This window comes from Amphibalanus amphitrite, unplaced genomic scaffold, assembly GCF_019059575.1.
Source record: "Amphibalanus amphitrite isolate SeventyFive unplaced genomic scaffold, NRLGWU_Aamphi_draft 000815F_arrow, whole genome shotgun sequence".
NCBI classification, from domain to species: Eukaryota; Metazoa; Arthropoda; class Thecostraca; order Balanomorpha; family Balanidae; genus Amphibalanus; species Amphibalanus amphitrite.
This window is the reverse complement of record NW_024882309.1, coordinates 22,686-36,393: the sequence shown is the minus strand read 5'-3', so window position 1 is coordinate 36,393 and position 13,708 is coordinate 22,686. Positions and strand designations below refer to the sequence as shown.

Below are 13,708 nucleotides of genomic sequence, written 5' to 3'. Positions count from 1 at the left end.
CAGAGTGAGAATCTACATGTGGGATTTGCTGTCCATCAAGGAAGTACACCGGTGAAGGCAAGTTAGCGCGGGGCCTCGCAAAGCGGAGAACTGCACATTTCTTTGGGTTCATTTTCAGACACCACTTGTTCACAACTCTGTGCGAGAACGCGTTCTGCCTCTGCGCGCGATTTGCCGATGGTTTAATCAGCTTAAGTGAGTGTCCTCTTGTGGTGGCGTCTGGTGGAGCCCTCTGAAAGATCTGGGTGTGGTCGATCCTAATTCCTCCTGTTAGAATCTGATACACCATGATCATGTTCCCTCTTTCTCTTCTGTAGTGCATGCTTGGTAGCTTCAGTTTCTCCAGCCGCTCCTTGTATGCTAGATGCCTGACTGATGCTACCATTTTTGTGGCCCGCCTCTGAACTCTCTCAACCTTGTCTTGGTCACCGCAGTAGACAGGACCCCACACACAGTTTCCATATTCCAGTATCGGTCTAACCATCGCCTTGAAAAGTAGTGGCAGTGTGATTTCGTCTAGGGTCAGGAAAGTGCGTCGTATCAGACCCAAAGTGCGGAAGGCCTTTCCCACTGCTGAAGCTTTTAGGTTTATCATTCCCAAACATGGGAACGAAAATGCGTTCCCAAATATGGGCACGCTTGACCATACTTCCGCCTACTGATATGGAAAAAACAGACAGCATGCTGATTAAAAAACAGCAACCGAACAGAGCTCTGTTTTGAACCAATCAAGTCTGACTTCTGAGTCAAGTTGAATCCCAACATTTATAGATTTGGGTGAGAAACATCGGTCCAAGTTGAAGCTGAAATATAATTTCGGGACAGCGGACGCTGGTCATGTCAGAAAATCATTGTCATGGGCTATGGAAATGACCAAAAACAAGATTTACCATTAGTCATTCTATCACATTACCAGTGTAAAATGTAAAAGTACTGAAAAGAAAAATGCAAGCAAGGCAGCCTCAGAATGAGCTTTAGCTCAAGCTCAACAGGCGGAGGTTGGGCGGAGGCTGAATGCTGATGAATAGAATGTCCGTCAAATTTGCAAAAAGCTTATCCAAAATTGAGTTCAATTGTACTAAATCATGAAAGCCTATTACAAATTTGATATGTAATGTCTTTGTAGTTACTGTGGACATAAAACAATTAAAATCTAAGCAAAAAGAATCCGAGCCAGTGTTGCCGCGGCCAGATTTTACAGCGTACCAGGATCGCATCCAAATCGTACCAGATTGGCTGTTTCTGGCTGCGTACCGTACCAGATCGTAGTAGGTCAAATTGTTATTAATTCATTACTTTAAAAATAGCCAAAATTTTGGTTTGTTCATGCCAGCGAGTAATTTATGACTCATTTGACCCAGTAGTTTGACCCATTCGTCTCCCTGCGTCTCCCCTTGAAAGGCAGAAATGCGCTCTTCTGAAAGCTCCCGAATTGTATACCTACTTAAAATTGGCCAAAAAATAGAGAAATCGAAATCCTGCCTTCGAGAGGGGGCACTGCAGTTGAGACTGGCGATTGCACCCAGGATCCTAGCTTGCATCCAGAATCCGAAAATTGCCACAGTATGCCAAATGCCAGTGAGAATGGAAAATTATATGTTTGATTGTTATTTAGTTTTCCAACGAAATCGCACAATTTTGGGACACTGATTCAAACTAGCCTCTTTCCTTAGCCCTTCGACCGTCGACGGAACGATCACATTTCACTGTTTACAATAATACAACTACAATTCCCAACTATTGGTTATTGGCATGGCATCTCAGCTTACGAGCCAGCACAAATCGTTGCATTTTTGCATTTTTTTTGCATCAGATGTTTCACTAGCTCCTGCCAGCTCCTGAACTGCTCCTACGCTTAGATCATTTAATAACTGCTTTTTCCTTTTATTCCCACTTTTGGAGGCCTAGCTTAGCATTGAAATTTGTTCATGCAAGTTTTCAAGTGTCAGAACATTTTTGAAACTGACATAAAATGGTAAAGGGTCTTGCATCGCGTGAGACCCCTGCGTCACAATTGTCTCAAGGCCAGGAAAGCGAACATGAAAGTGGCGGGAATGAAAGTGCTGAGGAGGGGTTTGTGACTGTGCAAAGCAAAAAGAAATCAAAGAAAGGTAAGGCATTCCAGTGCAGAGGAAGTACTGGGAAACCATGTGGCAAAACTATCGGGAAGAAACAAGATTCTATAGAATGCGAAGGCTGTAATGACTGGTTCCACCCGAGCTGTCAGGGCCTAAGTGTTGAGGCTTTTAAAGCCATCGACCTACACGACCTCTTCTGGGTGTGCGAAACATGCAGAATGAAATTCAAGGTCTCGGTTTCACTGCAACAAGTGATCTCTAGAGTAGAGCAGGTAGAAAAGAATGTCATAGAAGCAATTGGCAAAGACAAGGATGAGAAAACTGTAGAGAAAGGGATCGAGAAAAAAATAAATGAAATGGAGAAGAAAGTAGTAGAAAAACTAAGCGAACAGAAAAAGGTTATCCTACAGAGCTCGGACACGATAAAGAAAGCTGTTCAAACGAGCAACGAGAAAAGGGACATGAACCTGATCATTCACAACCTGCCAGAGTCAGAGTCAAGCGAGACAGAGGTAAGGAAGGAATATGACAAGGAAAGGATCCAAGAGATGTCTAGGGCCCTGCGAGGCAACGACACTCATATAGATTTGCTAGACGTGGTCCGTCTTGGCAGAAGAGACACTTCATCCGACAAACCGAGATTGCTTTTGGTGAAACTTAAAGACAAAGAGCAACTAGAGGACCTGTACAAAAAGAGGTTCAGACTAACAGATGTAGGGTTCAAGAACAGGTACATCACCAAGGATCTGTCGCCAGAAGAAAGATCAAAGCAAAAAGAACTGAGGGACGAACTCAAAAGAAAAGGCAAGGAGACACACAGGATCTTTCAGAACAAGGTGGTCCCAAGAGAACAGTAGTGTGACTCTCAACAAAGTTTTGTCATGCTTCTACTCTAATGTCAATAGCTTAGGAAACAAGATGGAAGAGTTTGTGAACAGGGTGGACATTCATAAGCCAGACATTATAGGACTGACAGAAGTGTGGCAGAAGGATGAGATTCACATTCAAGGCTATCAAGTAGCAGCCAGTAAGTCCCGACCTGATGGTTGTAAAGGTGGAGGTGTTCTACTTCTTGTGGCAGATCATTTAAGGGTCAGCGAGTGTGATATTTTGAACAATTCAAACTTTGAAGAAGCAGCATGGTGTAGAATTCACACAAGGCCTGGGAACACAATAGTGGTGGGCATCTGCTACAGACCACCAAACAGTGATCGGGAAAATAATCAAGAACTGCTGAAGTTGCTAGAGAAAATGAAAACAATTAGTGCTACAGACTACCTGGTTATGGGAGACTTTAATTACAGAGAAATTGATTGGGACACTGGTGCAATTTCAGGACCACCAAACTCTGATGCCACTCAGTTTTACAACATAGTACAAGACTGTTACTTAACCCAGCATGTGAAATCCAGCACCAGGCACAGAGCAGGTACAGCCCCCTCTACCCTGGACCTCATCCTCACTAATCAGGAAAACAATGTTGAGGAAGTCAAATATGAAGCTCCAATAGGAAAAAGTGATCACTGTGTGATAATATGGGACTACAGAATACACTCTGAAAACAGGGAGGCCAAGGAACAACTCAGATACAATTACAGAGCTGGTAACTATGATTCTATCCGTCATGAGCTAGCACAGGTGCAGTGGGATGTGATAGAAAACATGGATGTTGAAGCAGCATGGACATTCTTTGTTGATAAGTTACACGATTGCAGAAAGAAGTATGTTCCTCTATTCAAAGGCAGAAGAAAAACAAAACTGTCACCACCGTGGTGGAATAAAGCACTAGATAAGCAAGTGAAGCGTAAATATAAAGCCTACAAGCAGTACAGAAAAGAACAAACAGCAGAGAATCTGAAGAAGTTTACCAGGATCAGAAACGAGACCACGAGTCACATCCGGCAGACAAGAAGGTTGTATGAGGAAGAGCTGGCAAGGTCAGCTAAGATAATGCCAAAGAAGATAGCCAAATATGTAAGACTGCAAAGCAAAACAAGAGACAAAGTGATGGAACTAGTCAAACCTGATGGCACTGTGATAGCAACAAAGAAAGAGATTGCAGATGAACTACAAACATTCTTTTGCTCAGTTTTTGTAAAAGAACAAGGCGGTGTTTTGCCAGCTTTTGAAAGTCAGGTGGAAGAAGGAGAATCACTCGAGGATATTAACATTACTTTTCAGGAAGTACTCCATGAACTTCAAACGTTGACTGAAGACAAGGCATCAGGACCGGATGATGTTTCCCCCTTTCTCTTGAAAAACTGTGCACCTGAGCTAGCATACCCACTCATGCAGATATTCCAAAAGTCCATGACAAGCGGACAGCTACCAACAGCTTGGAAGAGAGCAGCAGTGGTACCACTCTTCAAGGGAGGCTCCAAAAAACTGGCAAGTAACTACAGGCCTGTGAGTCTGACTAGTCACGCATGTAAGGTCATGGAAAGAATTATCAAAAGGCACCTGCTCAACCATCTATTAGAGAAAGATCTCATCTGCAAAGAACAGCATGGCTTTGTACCCAGAAAATCATGTTTGACCAATCTTCTAGAGGCTCTGGAGGATTGGACACACATACTGGACAGCAGCAGTGGACTGGACATCATCTATTGTGACTTTAAAAAGGCCTTTGATTCTGTGCCCCACCGAAGACTTGTTAAGAAGCTGGCTGCCTATGGTGTCAAAGCAGGAGTGCTTCAATGGATCACAAACTTTCTTCAGGACAGGACTCAGAAGGTAGTAGTTCATGACCAAGAATCTAGAGAAGAGGCTGTGACCAGCGGAGTTCCGCAGGGCTCAGTATTGGGACCCATCCTGTTTGTGATATATGTCAACGAATTGCCCACATTGGTCCAGTGCGACGCAAAACTGTTTGCAGATGACATGAAGATTTATCGCAAGGTCAGAAATTCAGAGGACTCAGAACAACTTCAGGCAGACCTAGATAGACTCTCGCAATGGACTGAACAATGGCTTCTTGAATTCAACCCCCAAAAGTGTAAAGTGATGCACTGTGGACCACAAAACCCAAAAAGATCTTACAGTATTAGAGGAGTCAAACTAGAAGTCACAGATAAGGAGCGAGACCTGGGGGTGACTATAACAAACGACCTTCGACCTACTAGTCACTGTCAAAGAGCTGCGAGCAAAGCAATGGTAGCTCTCCGAATGATAAAGAGGTCCTTTGACCAAATCACAGCAACAAACTTCACCAGCCTCTTCAACTCATATGTGAGACCACACCTGGACTACTGTATACAAGCTGTGGGTCCCCAAGCTGTTCAAGATATCAGTCTCCTCGAAAACATCCAGCGCAGAGCTACAAGATTGGTGAGGGGGTTAAAGCACAGGCCATACCAAGAAAGACTAAAAGTCCTGAAGACCGTATCTATTAAAGACAGGATAAAAAGAGGCGACTTGATTGAGACGTATAAAATCATGTCAGGGAAGCTCAATGTGAGGAGAGAGAAGTTTTTCAAACTGAGGACGACAAACACAAGAGGTCACCATATGAAATTACACAAGGAGCAGTCAGTCCATCAAGCCAGACAAAGGTTCTTCTCACAGAGGGTGGCTAATGACTGGAACAAGCTACCAGATGATGTTGTGTCTGCTGACACCACTGCTACATTTAAAGCTAAGCTAGATAAGCACCTCCAGCTCAAAGCCAACTGTGACCTGTGACCTCCAACCTCAATGAGTACCCTGACATGTTTCCTTGCCAACAATGACATGGACAACAAATAGCATACTGCTACCCCAAGTCCATTATCTATATACCTATACCTATACCTATTTGGGCCCAGTGAATTCCGAACTCACGACACAACCTCTTATATTGCCTTGGACACAACTGCCTCAGCCTGCAGCCGGCGGACCGTCCTTGGCAGCCGGCGTGGCGCGCGAATTTTCCACTTGTTAACTTCTACTATCACAGGAATAGGTATCACTAATTCCGAATCCGATGCATGACACATTATGATGAGAAAGTTAGAAACACCATCCCTCCTGACTAAAAGAATTGTGTTTTCTTTTTACTTAGATTTAATTTAAAGAAATATTGAAATGCCAAAAAATGCATTTCGGCGAAAAAGTACCAGATTTCGTTCAGGCGTACCTCCGTACCAGAAAGGTCGAAAAAGTACCAGATCTGGTACTATAGTACCAGGACGGCAACACTGATCCGAGCACGACGCGTATTTACAAATTGCAACCGAGCTCCGCCGTGGGGTAAGATGGGCAGGGGTTTTTGCACTACGGCTGCGGTTGAACTACCGTCTGTGGATACCCTGGTCTGTGGTAGAAACTTCAGGACGATGGCGCGTTTCATACGAAATCTGGCGCAATGTTTGTTTGCTTCTTTGTATTGTTATTGCTGTGAACTCTTGAAGTCAAAGTGGGAGTGTTTCAATAACAATTTGTGGATTATTTGAGTTTCTTTATATAAACATAGAATAGTATTATGAAACATTTTGTGGAAACTGCAAATACTGATATGATCAACTACTTAGTTTGGAAATTGATACACATTTTGTAGATATTTGTCTGGCAAATGGTGTAACAAACCTCAAGTCTATCATGATCTGAAGCTGTTGTAGCAAATCAAAATTGTTTTGATGTTACATAGTACCTTGTTGGAAAGACTGGAGCATGATTCAAGATGATGCATTAAAATTCAAGATTTGTGCGAAAGCTTGTGACTGAAGAACGAAAACAGTTTGATATGATGGCTCAATCAAACGTGGAAATGGACGACAAAAGTAGAGTTTCAACATTCCAGCATGTGAGAATAACTTCAGAAATTCATAGTTCTTGTAGTATTGCATTCTTCTTATGTACAGTTATAGGCTTTGTTAGGGTATTTCAAATTCATTGTGTCAGTTGAGATATAGATGGATTGCGAAAAATTAAGAATCATTGCATGGTAGCTATAAGGTACTTGTTTGGTAAAAAGGTATGTGATGAATGCTATGAGAAGGTTTTTTATGACCACTTAATATATGGTCGTTGTTGTACCTACAAAAATGCAAGCTTACTAGCAACTAGTTTCTGAATCAAATTGAAAGTATTTGCCATGAATGTAAACATGTACCTGCAAAGTATGTCAATAAATTTGTGTGATGTTGACCAGAGAGTTTTATCATGTGGGCATTTATGTCGCTTCTTACATTAGGTGTTAAGCATAGTAATTACAGATGAACTTTGTGCCAATATCTTCAAATTGCACAATGTATGTAGCATGTCTACAACCCTCACTGATCCTGCAATAGCTAGCAGTGCACACAACAATGTGCAGAGGGCCTACACAAAAACAACATGATTAGTGTGCACTATGCACAGCATTGTACCCTAATTATTTGAATATTTTGACCACTCAACAGTCAACAGTCAGGAGATAATTATTGAATATCACATTTATTATACATCACTTGTCAAACAAGAGCATGATGACACACATTTTGACAAGCAATCATGGTAGTATTCCAATAAGTTGGACAGTCACCTCCCTGGGCGTCATTTTTCCAGGAAGGTACCTCTGCAGGTGTTGTGGTAGGCTAAGGTTGAATTGGGTTAAGTTAGGCGAAGTAAGGTGGTTGGGACCAGGTCAGACCGTAAGGCCTGGTCAGGTTGATTTTAATCTTTCATTCTAATTTGACATAGATACCTATTACCTATGTATGTATTTGCTCCAGCCTGAATTTCATTAGGTAATGAGTTAATTTTGCTTTGTTTTTATCTGTCTTGTTTTGTGTTTTTGTCCCTTATATTTTGCCCCATAGGCCAGGGTGGAGCTTTTCCAGGGAAGGTGGTGGAGCATGATTGGAGGCGCTCAACCAGACGGCATAGATGCCTGAACGATTTCTGAACGCGCACTGATGCCTGATTCAAGCCACGCTGTCTTCATGCGGGGCGGCGCGCTACTTGAAGTCCCTAAAAGAACGGGAAGTGATGCCGATAGAACCTTCAATCATTCTGGGCTAACGCTTATGACTTGGAAAAAGTCGCGATCCCAATTCAATCGAAAACCTGTGGGTTCTTGTTCAGCAGGAGGTATATGAAGAGCCACCCGCCATAAGCACTGCTCAACCGCAGGCACAGGTTTAGACGGCATTGGTCTGCATCAAAGCCAGTGTGCTGGAGAATTCATTGGCTGAAATGCTCCAGAACATTCACCACTGTGTTTTTATGAAAGGTGGCTACAAGCTCAGTTAAAAGAAAAAGTACCAGATTGTTTTGCTTTTTAATTACAGCGGAAAGAAAGGTGTCCGGATAATTTTGTTACACCCCTTGTAATGTTCAAATGGTTGCTAAATTCTAAATCAGCTCCAAAAACTAGCCTAAAAACATGTAAAACTCGAAAAAAGGAACCGAGGTCATCAAAGGTCATTGAGCTGACCTGACCTTCCGGTGACCTTGACACCCACCCTAATGCATGGGACCAGCATCAAATCACAATGTTTCAACGCCTGAAGCCACGTGAAGACTGCAACCGCGCGGCTAATGCGAGCCGACATACGCCGAATCGCGATTCGGGCCAAACATGGTCTCGAGAAATATGTCACAGGTCAAAGGTCATTTGGGTCAGGGTCATTAAATTTTCAGGGTAGGTGTAAAATTGATAAAATCGGGGGCATAGAAAGTTTCGTCGCGATCGGACGGTTTTTACGCGAGTTACTCACGAAAAACCGATAAAGCGCACCCAAAAAGGCAGAAATTGCACATGCGATATCCTATACTGCGAAAAAAGTGCATCATTTTTTAACGTCGCCGACAAATTGTAATTACCCTAAGCTCAGGCAGATGTATGGTAGAAAATCCCCCAAGTGAAATACACTACGACACAGACCGCTGTCCGACCGCATATTTACGTCTGGACAACGAGTTGCGGGGAAAAGTGCTGATTCTGTTGCAGTTTTAGGAGCCGGTGATTAGGCTGGACTTTGGGGTTACTTTTTCGTTCCGATTCACGTATTTCATAGTGTTTGGCTTTTGAATATTTTAGTTCTTTCAGATAAATATTAATCACCTTACAACTTTTGTAAAAACGTTTCATTTTTTATAAGCCGACATTCAGAGTCCTAAAAATACATCAGCACTACAATCATTGTAAACAAACAAATGGAGCACCACTTGGCTCTGTTCCAAGGCGCTTTTTAAGTTTATCTGGTTGTTTCCGTACTCTTGTACGTCGTTTTGTTGGATGTTTTGAATCCTTTAAGATTGACTTACATCATATTTAAGAAGCATGTGACTGAAAACAATCCGAAGTATCCAGGAAGCTGACAGAGGTCCTGACTCCTGAACAATATCAATATCAAGTTGAACTTGAAGTTATGAAATTTTGGTTGATAAACACAAGTTGATCGGGCTCATATGTCAGCAAGAAAAAGTAAAATTAAAAGAGCTTATTGGCCAAAAACAAGCTATAATATTGCAGACCTTGGAGCAATACTGAAGAGCACGCTGAGCAGGATCATGCCAGAAAATGTTGACTGATGAGCGCATATTGATGTATTGGTATGAATATTGAATAATAACTTACAACAGCAAGATAAATTAGTGCAAACTATCAAGTTAAAAATCTACAGTGAATGGACTTGGGCAGTTTTACTATGCTTAGATGCTATGCAGATTGTAATGTGCATCAGGTACCTACTCAGTGTCTGGCAAATGAAACATGCGATCATTCCATTGCTACTGGAGGAGAAAGCTTGGATCACTAAATCCACTTTATGTTGATTTTGATGTTAATCATCACTGTATTTCTCGAAAAAAGGATTGTAGTAAAATTGTCAATGTGACAATCCATGCAACGATATGATCATATAATGTGTTCATAGTCATTCGTGATAGTGATTATTGGTCCAATATACAATGGCAAAGCTCTCAGTCTCAGTGTTTCTTCCTGTGGATGGCCAGCAGTGACTCAGAGCTTAGAGGTATTAGTTTTCTTCACAGGGCTGGGATAAAAAGTACTGAGGGTAATCTTCCACCAAGGAACTCTACTTTGACATGGTATGAGATGTAGGCACAAGTAGGTAGGTGCTTAGTTCCCATAGTCAGTAGTTGTGTATGCTTAGTCGGGTTAGCTTAGATTAGATTGTTAGTTTTTTAATTCGCCAAGTGTCCATAAAAATGTGACCTGAGCAATGAGCATACCTGACTAACCTGACAGCTGACCTAACCTCAATCATCACACATATTTGCAGCCTACCCAAGACCTGCATAGCAGTAGCACCCAGTTATAGGTAGGTACTCACCCTAACTCAATCTTACCTGCTAACCTTCAACTTGCCAAAAGTTAGCTCACATTGCCAAGCTGCATCCAGGGAAACAGTCAACTGAGGAACTGGCTCATTGGGTGGCTGGTGTTAGTCTGTGCATTTAAAGTGTTTCTTCTCTGAAGCTGCTCTGCACTGCTGTATGTCATGTTACTGCTCAGAAAATGTGGGAAATGATTACTAAGCTACTTTGGCGCTTTGTTAATGCTCGAGACAAGTACAGATCCTGCAGGGTACAGCTATGAGTTAGATGCTAGGTGAGTATGTTATGTGCATGTGCTGTTCCCTGTTTGACCATAGTAAGTATAAAAACAAGCACAGGGTCACAGTTATATTCATTTGCAGGCACAAAAATGTTTTGATTAACAGGACAGGTATACAATATATCCTCTGTCCTTGGGGGATCTTGCTGCCAAGTTGAGGTACAATGACTGGACTTCAGGATTGATCAACCTTTTCTTAGCCACTGCTTATACACAAGAAAGACCAAATGCTTGTTTGTTTTGATTTACAGGACATGTATCAGTATAGGTACAATACATCCTCTGTCCTTGGGGATCTTGCTGCCAAGTTGAGGTACGATGACTGAACTTCAGGATTGATCAACCTTTTCTTAGCCACTGCTTATGTATATACGAGAAAGACCAAATTGAAATGCTTGTTTGTAAACTGCGTTGAAAATTTAATGATCCACCTTCAATTCTGACATGAAGGCACAAATGAAATAGTTCCGTCACCTTTTGGAATACACAAAGCAAAATATTTAATAAATTTTAGTGGATGGACAAGAGCAATTAGCATAGCCCCCCCCCCCCTCAAGTTAACTTCTGGCACTGATGAACTGAACTGATGAATAATTACACTGACGCTTATTCGCTTAATATTTTGTAACAAACGCGCTAAAACTGCAATATAACAGCACTATATGCTTCTTGATAAAATGCATTAGTAGTAAAAATTTAGTCCTGATGGCATTCATTCTTGGTGGAAACGTAATTAAAAAATATTTTGTAGTAACTATTAAATTCCGGCCGAAAACAGTGCACGGTTTAAAAAAGAATCATTCCAATGACGGTCCATTTTTGCGGTCCTGAAATCGCCACTATTTCCGGCCTCTCCAACGCAACTCGTTGTCCAGACGTAAATATGCTGTCCGACCTGGACCGCAGCGCCATTTAGGTGCCTTTTGAATGAATTTGGTACAAAAAAAGAGGAAGATAGTGCCACGGATCACATAACGGATCGGCAACTCCCCCACTCCCCCCCGCGATCTGTCTCCCCTGCCACCTGGTGGGCATTTAGGTGAACTATCTTCACTAAGGAAGCGGCCGGCCTCGTGCGTGTTGAGGGCGTCGTGTCGGAGCTAATTAAGTGATTTTTCTGCGGAACATGGTTTCTCAGCTAGCTCAGAAGATACCTATGGTATAAATGAGAATGGCAAGAATCGTTAGAGACAGGTTAAGTATTTGAGATCGTATCCTTTGTCATGAAAATCGTTGTTTTCATACCCACGTGGGCGACCTAGCGTCCATCGCTAAATTGGTAATTTTCCGATCGCTGTCATCTCTTACATATATTTCATGAGTACATTTTTGATAAATATTCATCTGCCGATTAAATTAAATCTATAACTTTCACAAATATCCTACTTGCATAAAGTATAAACCCACGCCGGGCCGGTACACGGTACCAACCGCGCCGGGCCGAGGGTGTATGAAACCCCCGCCCCCTCCTAACTCGGCTTCTGGGCTACGTAGCCACACGGGGTAAGCGGCATTCCAAAGGGCGTAAAAATAATGGCGGAAATACTTCGGTCATTTTTTTAGGTCAGATCAAAGGTCGGGTCACCAGAGGTCATTAAAGGCAAATTTTGTCTATTTCAACAATTTTCGAAACATCCGACGCATAACTTGGGAACCAACAGAACTACAGAGGCGCGGAAAAGCGCATTCGATAGCTCTTTCACAGGTCCTTCTGAGTTTTATTCACAGATTTAACCTCAGGTCAACGGTTTAGCGTCCAGAGAGCAAAATCTCCAAAAATAGCCGTGTTTACGAAAAACGTTTTTTTCGGTAATATCTTTTGACTCAAACGAGCCACGACATTACTTTTGCCAGCATCGTGTTCCTCTCGTCGAGACGCGTCGAATGAACTATAGGTTGACCTTGAAAGGTCATTTTGAAAATCTTACGTCAGGTGAAGGTCATGACCTGACCGGAAAGGGTCATTCTGCATATCAGTCGATCCGTATCGTCGAGCTGAACACATCTGACGTGTTTTCATCGCTCTAGCACGTCTCTATCAAAAGTTATAGTAAAAAACTGCTGGTGAACGTTTTTATTCCACTGTTTACATACATGTAACCCGATGTTTGAGGGTGTTAAGGATGACCCGCCCAGACCAAATGAGACGCCTTTCAATTTGCTCTTATTGAATTATTATTGGTATTACACATATTATTATGCATATAGAGAGAGAGAGTATTGAGTATGCGGCAATATATAGGGTGCAAAATGACCTGACCTGGCTCTAAGCCACAGATATTTTGAGATGTCTGATGTAACACGTGGCTAAACCAGCCTCGGGGCCAAAGCTATACGAGCACTGTTTAGCAGCACGCTGTTACCCAGTACCTAGCATCATCAGGTATGGGTGCCTCCGTTCCTATGGAAACGTAAGCAAACTTCACAATGTTGCCAACGTCTTAATGGAAACCGGCTAAGTGTCAATACCTTGTAGCGGCGGGGAGGGTCGTATCGTGAAACAGGGGCCGAGATCCACCTATAGTCACGTTAATGGCCAGCTCGTTGGATTTGCTCCGATGTTATCTACTCCAACTGGTAGCCTGTGACCATCGAGATAGGAACAGAGGATGAACTCGTACTATGGGCAGACGGATGAGGAAAGGTGGCTTCGTGTACGGCCAAAAACGACGTTAAAGTTGCGAGGACGTGCTTCTTGCTCATACAACTCAAGCATGACTAGAAACATTTGTATCATTATGCATGCTCCAGCTGATTAGGGAATAAAGTATGTAACATTTCCATGTTATGGTAACATTCCAGCTGTTAGAGAGACTCTGTAATTTAATCCGTTCACAACCTTTGATTGTTTTTGTTTTGTTGGGTTAGGCCCTTTCGGTCCATTGAGACCATTGCAGAGCCGGAAGGATTATAGGAATTGGGGGAAACATTGGTATGGACAGGCACCCTAGAGAGTCACCGGGGCTGAGCCCGTCCCAATGGACAGGACGACCAGCCCCCCAAGCACTCTCTGCACCCGGCTACGGGTGTGCTCCCTAGGGAGCAGTGGTGCGCTTCAAGGGAGCAGCCCGCATGAGATAAAGTTGCC

At 42.7% G+C, this 13,708-nt stretch overlaps 1 protein-coding gene across 3 annotated transcripts in view; it reads right to left on the bottom strand.

Moving 5' to 3' along the window:
- The window catches only part of LOC122366542 (serine/threonine-protein phosphatase 6 regulatory ankyrin repeat subunit A-like), a 76,415-nt gene extending 64,860 nt beyond the window's left edge, over positions 1 to 11,555 (bottom strand). Inside the window, exon 1 of one of the 3 annotated variants that reach the window (XM_043338915.1) lies at positions 11,522 to 11,555. The gene's annotated coding sequence lies outside the window, so the exon portion shown is untranslated. Of the gene's footprint in view, positions 1 to 913; positions 964 to 5,905; positions 6,058 to 11,521 lie in introns of those variants that run through there. The other 2 variants (XM_043338914.1, XM_043338916.1) reach the window with 2 other exon arrangements.
- Positions 11,556 to 13,708: the final 2,153 nt, after the last annotated feature.